We start from the raw sequence: 17,065 nt of genomic DNA on the forward strand, positions 1-17,065 counted from the left end.
CACATTTAGCTGTACCAGCCTTAATAAAATAACAAGACCTGCAGAGGGTAAGCTTCAATGCCAAGCCAAATGGAGGCAGGGTCCTTCCTAACCCAGTCCTTATGAACCTGAGGTGAGAAGCCAGTTGGTACAGCCTAATGTCTGGGATGTGCAACCCTCCCTGAGCCCCACGGAATTAGAGCTTAGTAAACAGGGTTGCCGCCTCACAGGCAGCCATTTGCAAGAGCCAGCTGGAAATTGCAGCGGCCCTTCTGATCATGGCCCAGTCACAGCAGGCCAACGTCAACGGCACTGGCCAACATGGCACAGAAATGGAGGGAGGTAGCCCAGTCCCAGAGTTTCATCACTACAAAGATAAGGAGCTTGTTTTTCGGTGGGCAAAGGAGCACCGTGATGTTACTTAGCTGGGCTACCCAATCAGGATTTGAGACGTGAGTGCAAACCTGGCAAGGAGGCGTGTAGCATTCAACAACATCAAGTCCTTGCTGTACAAGGAATTAGCTTTGGGCTGATTAATCCTATCTCCAGATCATATTTAACGGAGAAGATTGCTTCTTTGATGCACGAGACGAGGTAGACTTTTTTTTTGACAAGCTTACTGAGTTTGTGGTTTTGTTTTTGGATATCTTGTTCGAATACCTGTACAGACCGTTTAATATGCTCAAAATTAAGGACATGTTTGACTGACTATTTACACCAAAGCTTATATTTATTCAAATTTTTCAACAAATTTTCAACAAACCCCCCCCCAACAAGAAAAAGAAACAAAACACAACAAGCAGAAATTATACATAGGATTTCCCCCAGATACAATAACCCCCCATATAACAGTAGAAAACACAAATAGGGAAACACCCCACCTTAACCCAAACGCCACCCCAAAAGAACCCCCCCGGGTTCCTGCTGCTGCTGACCTCCTCCTAACACTCCGCGAGATAGTCTAGGAACAGTTGCCACCGCCTGAGGAACCCTTGCACAGACCCTCGCAAGGCAAACTTTATCCTCTCCAGTTTGATGAACCCTGCCATGTCATTGATCCAAGCTTCCACACGAGGGGGCTTTGCATCTTTCCATAGTAGCAAAATCCTCCGACGGGCTACCAGGGACGCAAAGGCCAGGATACCGGCCTCTTTTGCCTCCTGCACTCCCGGCTCATCCGATACTCCAAATAATGCCAATCCCCAGCTCGGCTTGACCCGGGCGTTCGCCACCTTGGACATAGTCCTTGCAAAACCCATCCAAAACCCATCCAGCGCCGGACATGACCAGAACATATGGACGTGATTTGCCGGGCTCCCCGAGCACCTCCCACATCTGTCCTCCACCCCAAAGAACCTACACAACCTCACCCCTGTCATATTCGCTCTGCGAGTAACTTTAAACTGTATTAGGCTGAGCCTGGTGCAAGAGGAGGAAGAATTAACCCTACTCAGGGCATCAGCCCACAGACCCTCACCTATCTCCTCCCCAAGATCCTCCTCCCACTTGCCCTTTAACTCCTCCACCGAGGCCTCCTCCTCTTCCTGCAGCTCCTGGTAAATCGCCGAAACCTTGCCTTCTCCAACCCATACCCCCGAAATCACCCTGTCCTGAATCCTATGTGCTGGAAGCAGCGGGAATTCCCTCACCTGCCACCTCACGAACACCCTCACTTGCATGTACCTGAAAGCGTTTCCCGGGGGTAGCCCAAATTTCTCATCCAGCGCGCCTAGGCTCGCAAACGTCCCATCGATGAACAGGTCTCCCATTCTTTCAATCCCTGCCCGATGCCAGCTCCGAAACCCCCCATCCAACATTCCCGGGACGAACCGATGATTCTCCCGAATCGGGGACCAAACCGAGGCTCCCACCTCGCCCCTGTGTCGCCTCCACTGCCCCCAGATGTTCAGCGTCGCTGCCACCACTGGACTCATGGTGTACCTTGTCGGCGGGAGCGGCAGCGGTGCCGTCACCAGTGAACTCAGGCTCGTGCCCACGCAGGACGCCATCTCTAGCCTCTTCCACGCTGCCCCTTCTCCCTCCATTACCCACTTACGGATCATCACCACATTGGCTGCCCAATAATAGCCACATAGATTCGGCAGCACCAGCCCCCCCCCCCTGTCCCTGCTACGCTCCAGAAACACCCTCTTCACCCTCGGGGTCTTATTCGCCCACACGAATCCCATGATGCTCCTGCTTACCCATTTTAAAAAGGCCTTGGGTATCAAAATGGGAAGGCACTGGAACACAAAGAGAAACCTCGGAAGGATCGTCATTTTGATCGACTGCACCCTACCCGCTAGTGAGAGTGGCAGCATATCCCATCTTTTAAAATCCTCCTTCATCTGCTCCCCCAACTGCGTCAAATTGAGCTTGGCAGAGCCCCCCAACTCCTAGCTACCTGGATCCCCAGGTACTGAAATCTCCTTTCCGCCCTCTTCAGCGGTAGCTCGTCTATCCCCCTTCCCTGCTCCTCTGGATGCACCACAAAGAGCTCACTCTTCCCTACGTTGAGTTTATACCCCGAAAAGTCCCCAAATTCCCTAAGGATCCGCATGACCTCCGCCATCCCCTCCACTGGGTCCGCAACATACAACAACAGGTCATCGGCATAAAACGACACCCGGTGTTCCTCTCCCCCCCGGAACCAGTCCCCTCCATTTCCTGGACTCCCTCAGTGCCATGGCCAACGGCTCAATTGCCAGTGCAAACAAAAAGGGGGATAAGGGGCACCCCTGCATCGTCCCCCGGTACAGCCGAAAGTACTCCGACCTCCGTCGGTTTGTAGCTCGCCACAGGGGCTCTATATAGTAGCCTGACCCAAATTATGATCCCCTCCCCGAACCCAAACCTCCGCAACACTTCCCAAAGATACTCCCACTCCACCCGATCAAAGGCCTTCTCCGTGTCCACAGCTGTCCCTACCTCCGCTTCCCCCTCCACCGAGGGCATCATAATCACATTGTGGAGCCTCCGCGCATTAGTATTCAGCTGCCTACCCTTCACAAATCCCGTCTTTCCTCATGAATCACCCCCGGGACACAGTCCTCAATTCTCGTAGCCAGAACCCTCGCCAGCAACATAGCGTCAACATTGAGGAGCGAGATCGGTCTATACGACCCACATTGCAATGGATCCTTGTCCCGCCTCAAAATCAAAGAGATCAATGCCCTGGACATTGTTGGGGGCAAGGTCCCTCCCTCCCTCGCCTCATTAAAAGTTCTCACTAGCAACGGGCCCAGCAGGTCCACGTATTTCCTGTAAAATTCAACCGGGTACCCATCCGGCCCCGGGGCCTTCCCCGCCTGCATGCTCCCCAATCCTTTAACCAACTCCTCCAGCCTAATCGGCGCCCCCAGCCCAACCACCTGCTCCTCCTCCACCCTCGGGAACCTCAGCTGATCTAGAAATCGTCTCATCCCCACCTCCCCGTCCGGGGGCTCAGACGTGGACAGATCCCCATAGAAGTCCCTAAATACTTTGTTTATTCTCACCGCACTCCGCACCGTATTCCCCCCTCCATCCCTAACTCCACCAATCGCTCTCGCTGCCTCCCTCTTACGAAGCTGATGTGCCAGCATCCGACTCGCCTTCTCCCCATATTCATACGCCGCCCTTTGCGCTTTCTTCCACTGTGCCTCTGCTTTCCCCGTAGTAATCAGGTCGAATTCCGTCTGGAGGTTCCTTCTCTCCCTAAGTAACCCCGCCTCGGGGGCCTCTGCATAGCTCCTGTCCACCCTTAAAATCTCCCCCACCAACCTCTCCCTCCTCTCTCTCTTCTCCCTGTGGGCCCTAATGGAGACTATCTCTCCCCTGACCACTGCCTTCAATGCCTCCCAGACTACCCCCACCTGCACCTCCCCATTGTCGTTGGCCTCCAAGTATCTTTCAATACACCCCCGAACCCGCCCGCACACCTCCTCATCCGCCAACAGTCCCACATCGAGGCGCCACAGCGGGCGCTGGTCCCCCTCCTCCCCCAACTCCAGCTCCACCCAATGCGGGGCGTGATCCGAGATGGCTATGGACGAATATTCCGTTCCCTCCACTTTCGGGATTAGCGCCCTCCTCAAGATGAAAAAATCTATCTGGGAGTAGGCTTTATGGACGTGGGAAAAAAAGTAAAATTCCCTGGCCAGCGGCCTGGCAAACCTCCATGGATCCACTCCCCCCATCTGGTCCATAAACCCCCCTAAGCTCCTTGGCCGCAGCCGGCCTCTTACCCATCCTGGACCTAGAACGGTCCAGTGCTGGGTCCAGCACCGTGTTGACGTCCCCCACACCCCATTATCAAGCTTCCTACCTCCAGATCCGGAATCCGACCGAGCATGCGTTTCATAAATCCGGCATCATCCCAATTCGGGGCATATACGTTCACCAGTACCACCCCCACCCCCTGCAACCGACCACTCACCATCACATATCGACCTCCATTATCTGCCACAATATTCAGCGCCTCGAACGACACCCGCTTCCCCACCAGTGTTGCAACCCCTCTGTTCTTCGCATCCAGCCCTGAATGAAAGACCTGCCCTACCCATCCCTTTCTCAGCCTAACCTGATCTGCCACCTTCAGATGCGTCTCCTGGAGCATAACCACGTCTGCCTACAGTCCCTGTAAGTGCGCGAACACTCGGGCCCTCTTGGCCGGCCCGTTCAAGCCCCTCACATTCCAAGTTATCAGCCGGATCAGGGGGCTACTCCCCCCCCCCCACACCCCCCCCCCCCCCCCCACCCCCACCCCCGCTGCCGACTAGCCATCTCCTTTTTTAGGCCAGCCACGTGCCCGCGCCTCCCGCACCCTCCAGTCCCCCAGGTGGCGGACCCCCGCCCCGACTACCTTTCCTACCTCCAGCTCCCCTTTGGCCAATGCAGCAGCAACCCAGTTCCCCCCTCCCCCCCCACCCTCCCCCCCACCCCGCTAGATTCTCATCTAGCCATTTTGCTCCCCCCATGACTCTCCCGTAAGTTAGCTGACTCCTGCTGACCCCGGCCTCTACCGCCATTCCATCGACCCCCCAGTGTGAGAGTCCCCTGACCTACCCTTGGCAATCAGTACGCGCTCCTCTCCAGCACCGCCCTTCCCCCTCGGCCCCCCCCTTCCTCCCCTAGCGCGTTAAAAAGCCCGCGATTTCCATCTGAGCTGGCCCCGCCCCCTCTGGTGCAGCTCCTTTTTGCGGCCTTACTCCAACTCCCCGTCCCCGGGCCTCCACCCCCCCCTCTTCCTCCGCGGGGCCCTACCCCTCCAACACCGACGCCCACACTCTCCCACAGCCCCCACATCAAATCCATTCACCCATCCCCACCCAGCACCAAAACAAAACGAACATTCCCCAAACGCAGTAAACACCGTAAGCACCCCCCCCCCCCTGCCCACCGTGACAAACCTTCAGTTCGAGTCCAACTTTTCAGACTGGATAAAGTTCCACGCCTCACCAGGCGTCTCAAAATAGTGGTGCTGATCTTGGAACGTGACCCATAATCGCGCTGGCTGCAACATCCTGAACATCACCCCCTTCCGATGGAGAACCGCCTTAGCCCGGTTGAAACCAGCTCTCTTCTTAGCCACCTCCGCCCTCCAGTCCTGGTAGATTCAGATCTCCATGTTCTCCCACCTGCTGCTCTGTTCTTTTTTGGCCCACCATCTCAGGATGCACTTTCTGTCCATAAAGTGGTGGAACCTCACCACTACAGCCCTTGGCGGCTCGTTGGCTTTGGGTCTCCTTGTCAGGACCCGATGAGCCCCATCCAGCTCCAAGGGCCTCGGGAAAGCTCCCGCACCCATCAGCGAATTGAGCATAGTGACCACATATGCCCCGGCATAGGGCCCCTCCACTCCTTCAGGGAGACCCAGAATCCGAAGATTCTTCCTCCTTGACCTATTCTCCAGGTCCTCAAATTTTTCCTGCCACCTCTTGTGCAGCGCCTCGTGCCTTCACCGCCAGGCTCAAGATCCCGACCTTGTTCTCCGAGGCTTTTTGCCGCATCTCCCGGATCGCCGCCCCTTGGCACACAAAGAGAGGTGAACGATCACCCCAAGACCGCCCATCGATCAAGGAATCGCTCCAGCATTGGAGAATATCGAACCAAGTGATTGGGACAAAGTCCAATCACTTGGAACCAGGTACAGGGTCCGCCCCGAAAGGCGGGAGCCCCTGGGGACTATAAGAATAGAGTCCAAGTTCAAATCGACCCTTCTGCACCCTTCTGCCTCCTGCCACCCTTCTGCTAGCACTCTTCAACAGCCACTCAAATCGTAAGTCTTGCTTCAACGCTCGCTACGAGATAGGCGCTCCTAGCTATCAATCTGTACCAGCTTCGAATCCCGCAGGCTCAGAACCCGAATGAAAGGCCATTCGTTTCCCTGACCTGGTGGGCCATTTCCAAGTTAAGTATTGGCCTGTTAGTTGTAGGAAGTAGCTTAGAAGTAGAATTTATGCATAAGCATTGATTACTGTATATAATAAATGTGCTTTGATTTAACTCTTACTAAGCGGTGTGTTGGATTATTGATTATTACTCGGACTTGAACCACGTGGCGGTATCAGAAAGATACCTGGCAACTCAAGAGCAAAGGTGATAGAACAGAGCAATTAAACTAAGGCTAAAGTTAGCAGCAACAACAGTGCCGGGGAAACCTTACTGTCACCTTCCCACACTGGGAGCCGTCGAACAATTGCCGTTGGGGCCCCTCTAAAGAGCCCAAAAGTCTGTTCCTGGCGGGAGCTGCCAAACGTGCGACCTACCTCGGCATAGCCGCAACCGGAAACCCTTACACGAGAGCTTTTACTACGCCGATAGAACAATGGCATATCATATAGGAGGTAACTCATATGTCGGGTGTATGTCCCATTAACACGGTTGGTTAGTCAACAGATGTCACATAAGACGGAATACCTGCTGCTTGTCTTGTTTATAATGGCAAGCTAAGGATTTGATTTGTGGATTTATTTAGTTAAAGGTTTATTATCACACTGTTGATTTTTGTTCTTGTTGTTTGGGAGTGTGATGATTGTTCTGGGGATGGAGTGAGGTGGGAGGGATTTCCTGTGTTGATAGTAACCTTCTTGCGTTTGGCCATTTTCAGTATGTAATGGATCCTCTTGGCTTTGCTTTGCTTTGATTTCTTTTCCATTCAAATTACTGACCCTTGTATAAAATCTTCCAATGCATATAACTAGCTCAGATGATCAGAGTGGTATGGGGCTCTTGATCAGATTGGTCATATGGAATGTTTGGGGGTTAAATGGTCCAGTAAAATGTTCCAAAGTGTTTCCACATCTCAAGAGCCTTAACACTGATGTTGCATTATTTCAGGAAACGCATTATTATTATTGTGTTAGAGATCACACCAGATTGTGTAAAGCATGGGTTGTCCAGGTCTTACCCTCCAGCTTTAACGGCAGAGCTAAGGGGACGGCAATTTTGATAAACAAAAGAGTACCGTTCATCCCTCTTAAATGTAATCTCAGACCCTGATGGACATTATACAACAGTCAGTGGCACACTCTTTCACACCCCTGTCGTTTCGATATTACTGGGAGGAGTTGGGGGTGGGGGGGAATCTAAACTGTGTGATAAATCCAAAGCTGGATCACTCAAGACCAAAGACTTTAACCCACTCCGGCATTTCCAAGGTTCGTTCCACCTTTATGACTCAAATGGGTTGTGTGGATTCTTGGTGTTTCCTCCACCCGATCACAAGGGACTTTTCCTACTTCTCATGTCCACCATGCTTCCATGCGCACTGACTGTTTTTTTGGACAGAGCTCTTATCCTCAGAGTTAAAACTGTCGAGCACTCTGCCATAGTTATATCAGGCCATGCGCCCCACTCCCTTGACCAGGATTTTGAGTACAAAGCTAATGGTCAGCCTCCATGGAGATTTGACATAACCCTACTATCAGACAAGGATTTCTATAAATCCATACCTAACAGTGTAGTTTTTATTAAAATAAACAAATCTGATTCCACCACCCTATTGGCATTATGGAAGACCCTCAAGGTGGTTTTAGATTTAGATTTATTGTCACGTGTACCGAGGGACAGTGAAAAGTATTGTTCTACAATCCTGTCAAATCGTAGCATACATGAAAAACATAGGACATACGATAAATACCCAATGTTAATACACAGACATAGGCATTGGGTAAAGCATACAGAGTGCTAACAACAGTCGAGAAGATGTGCAGAGAGATCAGTTCAGTCCATAAGAGGGCCATTCAGAAGTCTGGTAACAAAGGGGAAGGAGCTGCTTTCGAATCTATTCGTGCGTGTTCTCAGATTTTCTATCTCCTGCCCAATGGAAGAGGTTGGAAGAGAGAATAACCTCGGTGGGAGGGGTCTTTGATTATGCTGCCCGATTTCCCAAGGCAGCGGGAGGTGTAGACAGAGTCAATGGATGGGAGGCAGGTTTCCGTGATGGACTGGGCTGTGTTCACGGCTCTCTGTAGTTTCTTATTGTTTTGGGCTGAGCAGTTGCCATACCAGGCTGTGATGCAGCCAAGATAGGATGCTTTCTATGGTGCACCTGTAAAAATTGTGTTGCTCTTTTATAACCACAGTGTGTTTAACCCATATACGATGGACAACTGATCACACAAGTTGTTTAGTACAATAATAGTTTATTTGACACACACACACACACACACAAGACTGTTTACTTAATTAATCACATGTTCATGCACATTGAACTATAACTAACGTACTTAAACAACCTTAACTTAACTTCCAGGTGACCGGCAGATACAGAGTAGATATGGCCTTATCTGGTTTCAGTAGTCTGGCGGAGGCTGTAGTTCTGTAGGTAGTCTGTGCTCGGTTGTCGTCCTTCGGTGTATGCCGTGGGCCAGGAACTTGGCTGGTATTGGTAGCTGTCGTGCTGCAGGCGAAGATCAGTCGAAAGAGAACAAGCGATGGCCTGCGCAGTTCTTTTTATCCTCCTATCTTTCGCGCCCTTTTGGGCGGTCCCAGGTGAAGGTCCAATGGATTGATAGGGTCTCGATCGCCCTAATCGATCCTGACCAATTAGGTGCGGACACCTTGATGGCTGGGCGGGTCCCGGTTGGCCATGCCCATTAGTGCCCCAGGCACATGGGTCCTCCCAAATAAGGAAAGCAGGCCCCGCCGAGTCTGCCACTTATTGTTAGTTTCTACCTGGAACCCATTTTCCTGGAAAGACCTACAAATGGCCTTTTGCAGGTGTGAGTTTCTGCATAAAGTCTGGGCTGCAGTTTGTATATTTGCAGGCTGCAGCCTGTCTGTGTTCCAGCTTGGCCCAATTGCCCAACACTCTTTGCAGGTGGCCGTTTTAGATGGCCACAATTGGGAAGAGTCAATGTGGACATGGCAAATCTTCTTAATTTCCTGTGGAAGTGTGGGCGCTGTTGTGCTTTCTTGGTCGTAGCACCACTTGGATGAAACCTGAAAAGGTTGTTGGTGATGTGCACCTAGGAATTTGAAGCTGTCAACCATCTCCACCTCGGCACCATTGATGCAGACAGGAGTGTGGACAACATTTTGCTGCTGAAGTCAATGACTAGCTCCTTAGTTTTGCTGACATTGAGGGAGAGATTGTTGTCATTACACCACTAGGTTCTTTATCTCCCTCCTGTACTCTGACCCATTGTTGTTGAGATCCGACCCACTACGGTCATATCATCAGCAAACCTGTAGATGGAGTTGGAGCTGAATTTTGCCACAGAGTTGTGTGTGTATAAGGAGTATAGTAGGGGGTTACGTATGCAGGCTTGCAGGGCCCCTATATTGAGGATAAATTTTGGAGGCGATGTTGTTGTTGATCCTTACTGATTGTGGTCTATGGGTCAGGAAGTCGAGGATCCAGTTGCAGAGGGAGGAGCCAAGTCCTAAATTTTGGAGTTTGGATATGAACTTGGCTGGAATTATGATGTTGAAGGCGAAGCTGAAGTCAATGAATAGGAGCTGATGTCAGAGTTGGAGTCCTTGTTGTCGAGATGCTCCAGAGATGAGTGTAGGGCAAGGTAGATAGTGTCTGCTGTGAACCGGTTGTGGCGGTATGTGAATTGCAGTGGATCAAGGCATTCTGGGAATATGGAGTTGATGTGTCTCATGACCCTTCATAATGATAGATGTCAAGGCCACCAGATGCTGGTTGTTGAGGCACATTAAATGCTTCTTCTTTGGCACTGGTATGATGGTGGTCTTCTTGAACAGTTGGGAACCTCGGAACAGAGTAGGGAGACGTTGAAGATGTCTGCCAGTTGGTCCGCACGACCAGGGACTCTGTCAAGACCCATTACTTTCCATGGGTTCACTTTCAGGCAGGCCGATCTGATTTCTGAGGTAGGTGACGGTAGGTATGGGTGCCTGAGGCTGTTGACAACGGTTTGTTGGTTTCCTACCCGAAATGAGCATAGAATGTATTGAGTTCATCAGGGGGGGGGGGTACACTGTTGCCGGAGATTCTACTTAGCTTTGCCTTGTAGCCTTTTATGTTGGTTAAGCTTTGCCACAACCAATGAGAGTCTGTGCCATTCGACTGTGACTCCAGCTCAGTCAGGTCTTGTCTCTTGGCCTCTCTGATGGCTTTGCGGAGGTCGTACCCTCTGAGGAAATGTAATTTCTCACAATGCATACATATAATCAAACAAAGATCATCCTCCCACGTAAGGATTTCCCCTCCGAACAGCATGATATCACATCAACGGGGTTTACAGACAGTTTCATAAAATGGGAAACTGGCAAATAGAACCTGCCGGGGGAACACCTGAGTACAGCCCTCAGGAAGGAAAGGGTCATGCCCAGAGAGTGCCCTGGCTTTGCCATGGGGGGTCCCATGCATGTCAGGGTGATTCTGCATTCATTTTAAATTTCTGCTTTCATGTTTTTTTTCAGATTAGGGAGCCCTGTCAGGGGTTAAGGTGACAACACTTGGGAAAAAAATCTTAAAATTCTGCCCACATGTGAACTGTTTCTTTCTATATCTTCCCACTCGGGAGACTTTCTCCACCCTTTTAAATAGCTACTTTCTGTGATGTTCTTTGATTTTTTAATGAGGATGGCTTTGAAGTGTCGTGTCTCACAAAGAACATCAAGCTATGTTTGAACAAAGCTAATTTATTTACACTACAAAATAGATAGATTTGTCTTGCTTGCTAAGATATAGATTACTGATTGACTAAAACTATACTAACTGCAGAGATCCTGACAGCACTATTCACTATCTTGCCTCACAACATACTCCCCGAATCGAGAGTATCATTTTCTCTTACTTTGTTTGCTGCTGACAAAAATGGAGGAAATGGTTTTGGGTCCCTTTGGCCCTCGTACACGCTCCTCTAATGGAACCTGTTGGATGAAGGTGAAGCCTTCCGGTGTCGGAAAGCATGGAGTCTCCATCTGTCCAAAGTTCTGAATCTTTTTCCTGTAAAATGTTATCAAATAAAACGCCCACACCCCGAACTTTAAAAAAAAAATGAGTAAATGAAAAAAATGAATAAAACCCCTCCCGAACTTGTAAAAAAAAGAATAAAATAAATGAAAAAAATGAATAAAACCCCCCCCGAACTTGTAAAAAAAATAAAATGAATAAAATAAATTAAAAAATAAAAATTAAATTAATAAAATAAATGAATAAATGAATAAAAACCACTACAGAACTTGTAAAACAAAAAGCTGCAACCGTTAAAAAAAATAGCAGCTGCACTGCGCATGCGTGCGCGCCGATCATCGTGCGCGCATGCGCAATGCGGCCAAATTTTGTTTTTAACTTGTTTGCCGCCGCTTGCAGCCGGCGTTATGAAAAGCCGGCTGCTGCGCGGGGATTTGCGCGATCTTGAGCGCCACGGACAATGGCTCCGCGACCCTCCCGACACCCGCCCGCGACCCCGGACTTTGAAGAACACTGACTTACGGTAAAGGTGACTCAACCCACATTTCCTAACATCACAATAGATACAGAGCTACTCAAAGCAATTCCAACGGTATGTCAGGAAAACATCATTCCAGCAACAAACACAGCAACAGCAGCATTGGAACAACACCATGAAGAAGCAATGGAGAATAACCAAACACAACTGCAAGTCAAGATTGCGTTGAGAAGATCTACACGTCTCAGTCAAAAAAACAGAGACTTAATTTATTTTTTAAAAAAGAAACAAATTGTTAACTGATGGACAATAATATTGTGAAACCAAGTATAGACTCAACAAGCATCATGTTCTGTAAATACGTTTGAATGCATATCCAAACAACTTCAAAGGAATGTGACAATATGTGTATTGTAAGAATAATGAAGGGTTAACAATTTACTGTAATTACATCCAACCACTAGATGCCAATCAAACGCATACACGTGGATCATGTGAAACTCAGTCCATTAGATGCTATCAAAACACGGTCATTGACACTCATTACGGTGAATGGGATGTCATGCCTAGCGAATATTTCTTTCGTAGCCTTGATGACTGCCTTCGAACTTGAGTTGGGTAGCTTGCTTACCTCAGGATAATTTGAAAATTAGTCAATCAAGTATTCTCTTCATTGAAAGAAAAACAGATCAATGCCTACTTTCGACCACAGAGTTGTGATGATTTTCTGCATAGTCTTTGCTTTTTGTTGATGGAATTGGTTCTTCTGACACGTTTCACATTGTGCAACTAGGTTGCTAATGTTGTTGATTCCCGGCCAGTACACAGACTCACAAGCTCTTCTTTTACATTTTTCCATCCCTAGATGGCCTTCATGCACCTTGCTGAGGCTCATTTGTCATAAAGACGTCGGTATTACGATACAATTTTGCCTGAGCAGGAACCCATTTACACTGCTTAATTCTGCTTGTATGTTCCGGTGGCTGGAACAAGTTCCTTTGGGCCAACCATTCCACACGTATTTTAACACTTGGATAGTTTCATCCTTACTTGTTTCCTCTTTGATTAATTTCGACTTATCGTCAGATAGATAGGTTCTCTTAAATGGGGGTTGCTTGAGATCCAATGATCTGTACGATGTCTGTTGTCCCTGGATCAACGATTGCATCAGCTACAACTATCATCTTTCCTGGCGTGTAGACTAGCTCAAAATCGTACCTTTAAAGTTTCATGACCATTCTCTGCAGTCGCGGAGACATGTTGTTTAAATTCTTTTTTATAATGGGGACAAGAAGACGATGATCAGTTTCTACTGTGAATGTGGGTAACCCATACACGCAGTTATAGAATTTGTCCATACCCATGAGTAGACCCAAACACTCCTTTTCAATCTGAGCATAGTGCTGCTCAGTTGGTGTCTTCGCTCTCGAGACATATGCAACTGGTTGCCTCATAGCCCTTCACTTGTCTGTTGTAACAGCACTGCGCCTGTGCTGTCTTTGCTGGCATCTGTCGAGATCTTCGTACCGCTTTTGGGATTGAAGAACGATAGAACAGGTGCTGTAGTGAGTGCTCTTTTCAGATCAGACCCCTCTCTGGTGTGTTCATCAGACCAATTGAACGTCACATTCTTCCGGATAAGCTGTCTTAATGCCACGGTGCGTGATACCAAGTTTGGTATGAATTTTCCCCCAAAATTGACAACATCTCGCATCCTTAGGACTGCCTTCTTGTCTTTTGGACATGACATTCTGATGATGGCTGCTATCCTTTCACTGTCTGGCTGAACTCTTTGAGCTGATAGTTGATCACCCAAGAAAATTAATCTGAAGATGCCAAATTAGCATTTGGCTCTGTTCAGTTTGAGACCAAAATTTTCAATGCGCTTCATGACTTGCAGAAGTCGTGCATTATGTTCCTCTTCATTTGATGACCAAATGATTATATCATCACGTACACTCGTACGCCTGAGTGCCTTCAACCATCTGTTCCATAGCCCGATGAAAAATTTCAGAAGCCAAAATAAACCCGAAAGGCATTCTGTTGAAACTATCTCTCTTATGTGTTAAATGTGCAGAGTTTTTTTACTTGCATCATCTAATTTTAGTTGCCAGAAACCCCAGCGCCATTTTTCCTGCTGTAAAACACCACTGTTCCCACAGCAACGTCAGCACTTAGTCTCAAAATCGGAGAGCCCAGCCCCAAGTGTTCCATGTGGTGCCGGTCGGCTAGCCCCTCCACAGTCGCTGAATCGGCCCAGGTTTGGCTCCAGTTTTGCTGTTGTGTAAGTTGACGAATCCTGCCCCAGTGCCAACACAGTCTGAGGCCTTATAAAAGGAACACAGTCTGAGGAACGGACAATCCAGCTCGGTGTCCGATTCGCTGGGGTCGAGGTTGAGTCGAGAGGTTGACCAGCTGCATATTTGCACTCCACTCCACATACACACATCCCAGCCAACAAGGTGGCAGCACGGAGAGCGGCACCCCGGTTTGCGGACGCGGAGCTGGAGACCTTGCTAGATGCCGTGGATGAGAGGCGGGCCACCCTGTCCCACGAGGTGGGAAGGAGGCTGCAGTGCAGGAAGAAGCTGCCAGCAGTTCGGGAAGAAGCTGCACGACCTTCTCAGGGCAGCTAGGGTGAATAGGCAGCACTGTGCCCCTGGCACTAACCCCTGTCCCACACACCCACCCCTACATATACCAGGACAAGTGATTCCCCCCCCACCCGCAGTGAATGCGCACCTCATCTTGCATCGCATGCCAGTACCAATTCCTGCCACCATAGAACATAGAACATAACAGCACAGTACAGGCCCTTCGGCCCTCGATGTTGCGCCGACCTGTGAAACCAATCTAAAGCCCATCTACACTATTCCCTTATCGTCATATGTTTATCCAATGACCATTTAAATGCCCTTAATGTTGGCGAGTCCACTACTGTTGCAGGCAGGGCATTCCACGCCCTTACTACTCTCTGAGTAAAGAACCTACCTCTTGACATCTGTCCTATATCTATCTCCCCTCAATTTAAAGCTATGTCCCCTCGTGCCAGACATCACCATCCGAGGAAAAAGGCTCTCGCTGTCCACCCTATCTAATCCTCTGATCATCTTGTATGCCTCAATTAAGTCACCTCTTAACCTTCTTCTCTCTAACGAATACAGCCTCAAGTCCCTCAGCCTTCCCTCATAAGATCTTCCCTCCATACCAGGCAACATCCTGGTAAATCTCCTCTGCACCCTTTCCAATGCTTCCACATCCTTCCTATAATGCGGCGACCAGAATTGCATGCAATACTCCAAATGCGGCCGCAACAGAGTTTTGTACAGCTGCAACATGACCTCATGGCTCCGAAACTCAATCCCTCTAGGAATAAAAGCTAACACACCGTGCCCTGGCCAGGGTGGCCACCAGCTACCCACCCATGTGCTGCATGCGTCTGAATCCCTAACACTGCCCCCTCCTGTGTCACCACCCCCATACCACCACGCACACACCCCACCACCACCCGCCCCCCCCCCCTCCCCCACACCACCTTCGACCGACAGCCGTGACACCCCAAATCTCGAGACCGGGGAAGACACTGACTTTCTGTCAAAGCTGTCTCCAACACCTTCCACCATCCCAGAGACACTCACCTCCGTTGGGCATGTTAGTGAAGAGGCTCCTGGGGCACTATCTGGTGTGCACCACACACGTGCTGTGGTACAACAGGTGTAGTTACAACAGGAGATAGGAACCCACAAGGGGGCTGCCCAAACCCAGGGACTAGCTGCCATCTGGACGGGTTTAGGGCTCTGGAAAGGACGGTCCCATTGATAATGGAGATGCAGTCACAGAGCCAGGGACTGCATATGGAGTTATCAGCGGTGCAGGTGCAGTTGGAGGAGTCCAACCCCCTGCAGGGTCAGGAGACGGTGTTGACCATGCATGCTCCCCTGGCCAACACCGCACAGGTAGCGTCTGCGGGTGGAGGCCTTGGGGGCGGAGGTATCAACCTTGGGTCAGGATGTCCAAGGTCTGGGGCACTCTGTGTGGGTGTTGGCCGAGACACAGGACAGGGCTGCCCTGCACAGGGCCACCTGGACATTGCAGCAGCACTCCAGAGCGTGGCTCAGTCAGTCAGGTCCAGTGGGCTACACGGTGGCCCTGGTCTGCACTGCATGTCCTCCTTATCTCCCCCTTTCTCACCCATCGCACCCCTGGTCCTGGGGTGCCCGGGGGGGGGGGGGGGCCTCTGGCCCTGTCTCTGCCAGGGTATCATTGGCTGGTGCTACCCATGCCAGCAGTACACTCTGGCCTTCATCCTCCTGTAGGGCCTACTATTGGTGTTGGCCTTGGGTGGGCCGCGTGCTGCTCCACTGGCGGGTAGCGGACACTTGTGGGGGGGGGGGAGCTTGGGGTGAAAGGTGGTGTGCAGGGTTGGTGGGTTGGAGGCTGGGGTGCGGGAGCACTGACACGGCGGTGTCACTGCGCAACCGCAGATTTCGGAAGATGGTCAGTGGGATGCACAGCAAGATGGCTGCCTTGCAGGCCGTGGAAATGACGGTCTGTGCTTGGACACCCCGGTCCCGGGGGAGGTCACCCCCGACCCCACGGCCAATCCCCATGTCATCGCCCCCCCCAACACCACACCCTGCCCCAATCCCAGCCCTGCTGCCGGTAGGACCAGAAGCCTATCGTTATGCCTCTGCATGTCCTACCCCCGTCTCTCCCTCATCAGCCACGACGCCCGTTTCCCAATTTTTTAAAACAACAAGTGAAACTCGCCGTCGGTAATTCCTCCGGGTGGAGGCAGAGCATAGCAGAGAATACCAGGTCAGGCAGCTAATGATATACCAATGCCGTTTACTGTAGGTGCGGAGTAGAACTCATTGACACCACTGTCGAGGCACCAGAGCATAGGCACCTGGTGATTTTCACCTCATGTGCGATTCGCTGCACAATCGCCTTTCCCGATTACGGCGTCGGCCGACAGAGAATTCCACCCTTTCTACTCCATAATTCTGAATACAAGGACACGACTGGAGTAGGATGGATACCTGTACTTTGAACCCAGGGTTGTAGAAGGGTGTGTCAAGTGGGGGCACCACTTGTGAGTCCAATTTCCACCATGTTTGACTTTTTCTTTAAAATGCACGCCGTGTGATAAATGTTATTATGCTAGCGTCTCAAATAGGACAAATATTTAACTAATAGGAAGAAAGGGAACAGTGCATCATCTCAACATAAAC

At 50.3% G+C, this 17,065-nt stretch overlaps 1 protein-coding gene across 1 annotated transcript in view; it reads right to left on the reverse strand.

The window, feature by feature from the left end:
* Positions 1–17,065, reverse strand: part of rnaseh2b (ribonuclease H2, subunit B) — a 73,917-nt gene that overhangs the window by 6,678 nt on the left and 50,174 nt on the right. The window lies entirely within an intron of this gene.

The sequence above is a fragment of the Scyliorhinus torazame genome, chromosome 8, assembly GCF_047496885.1.
Source record: "Scyliorhinus torazame isolate Kashiwa2021f chromosome 8, sScyTor2.1, whole genome shotgun sequence".
In the NCBI taxonomy this organism is placed as follows: domain Eukaryota; kingdom Metazoa; phylum Chordata; class Chondrichthyes; order Carcharhiniformes; family Scyliorhinidae; genus Scyliorhinus; species Scyliorhinus torazame.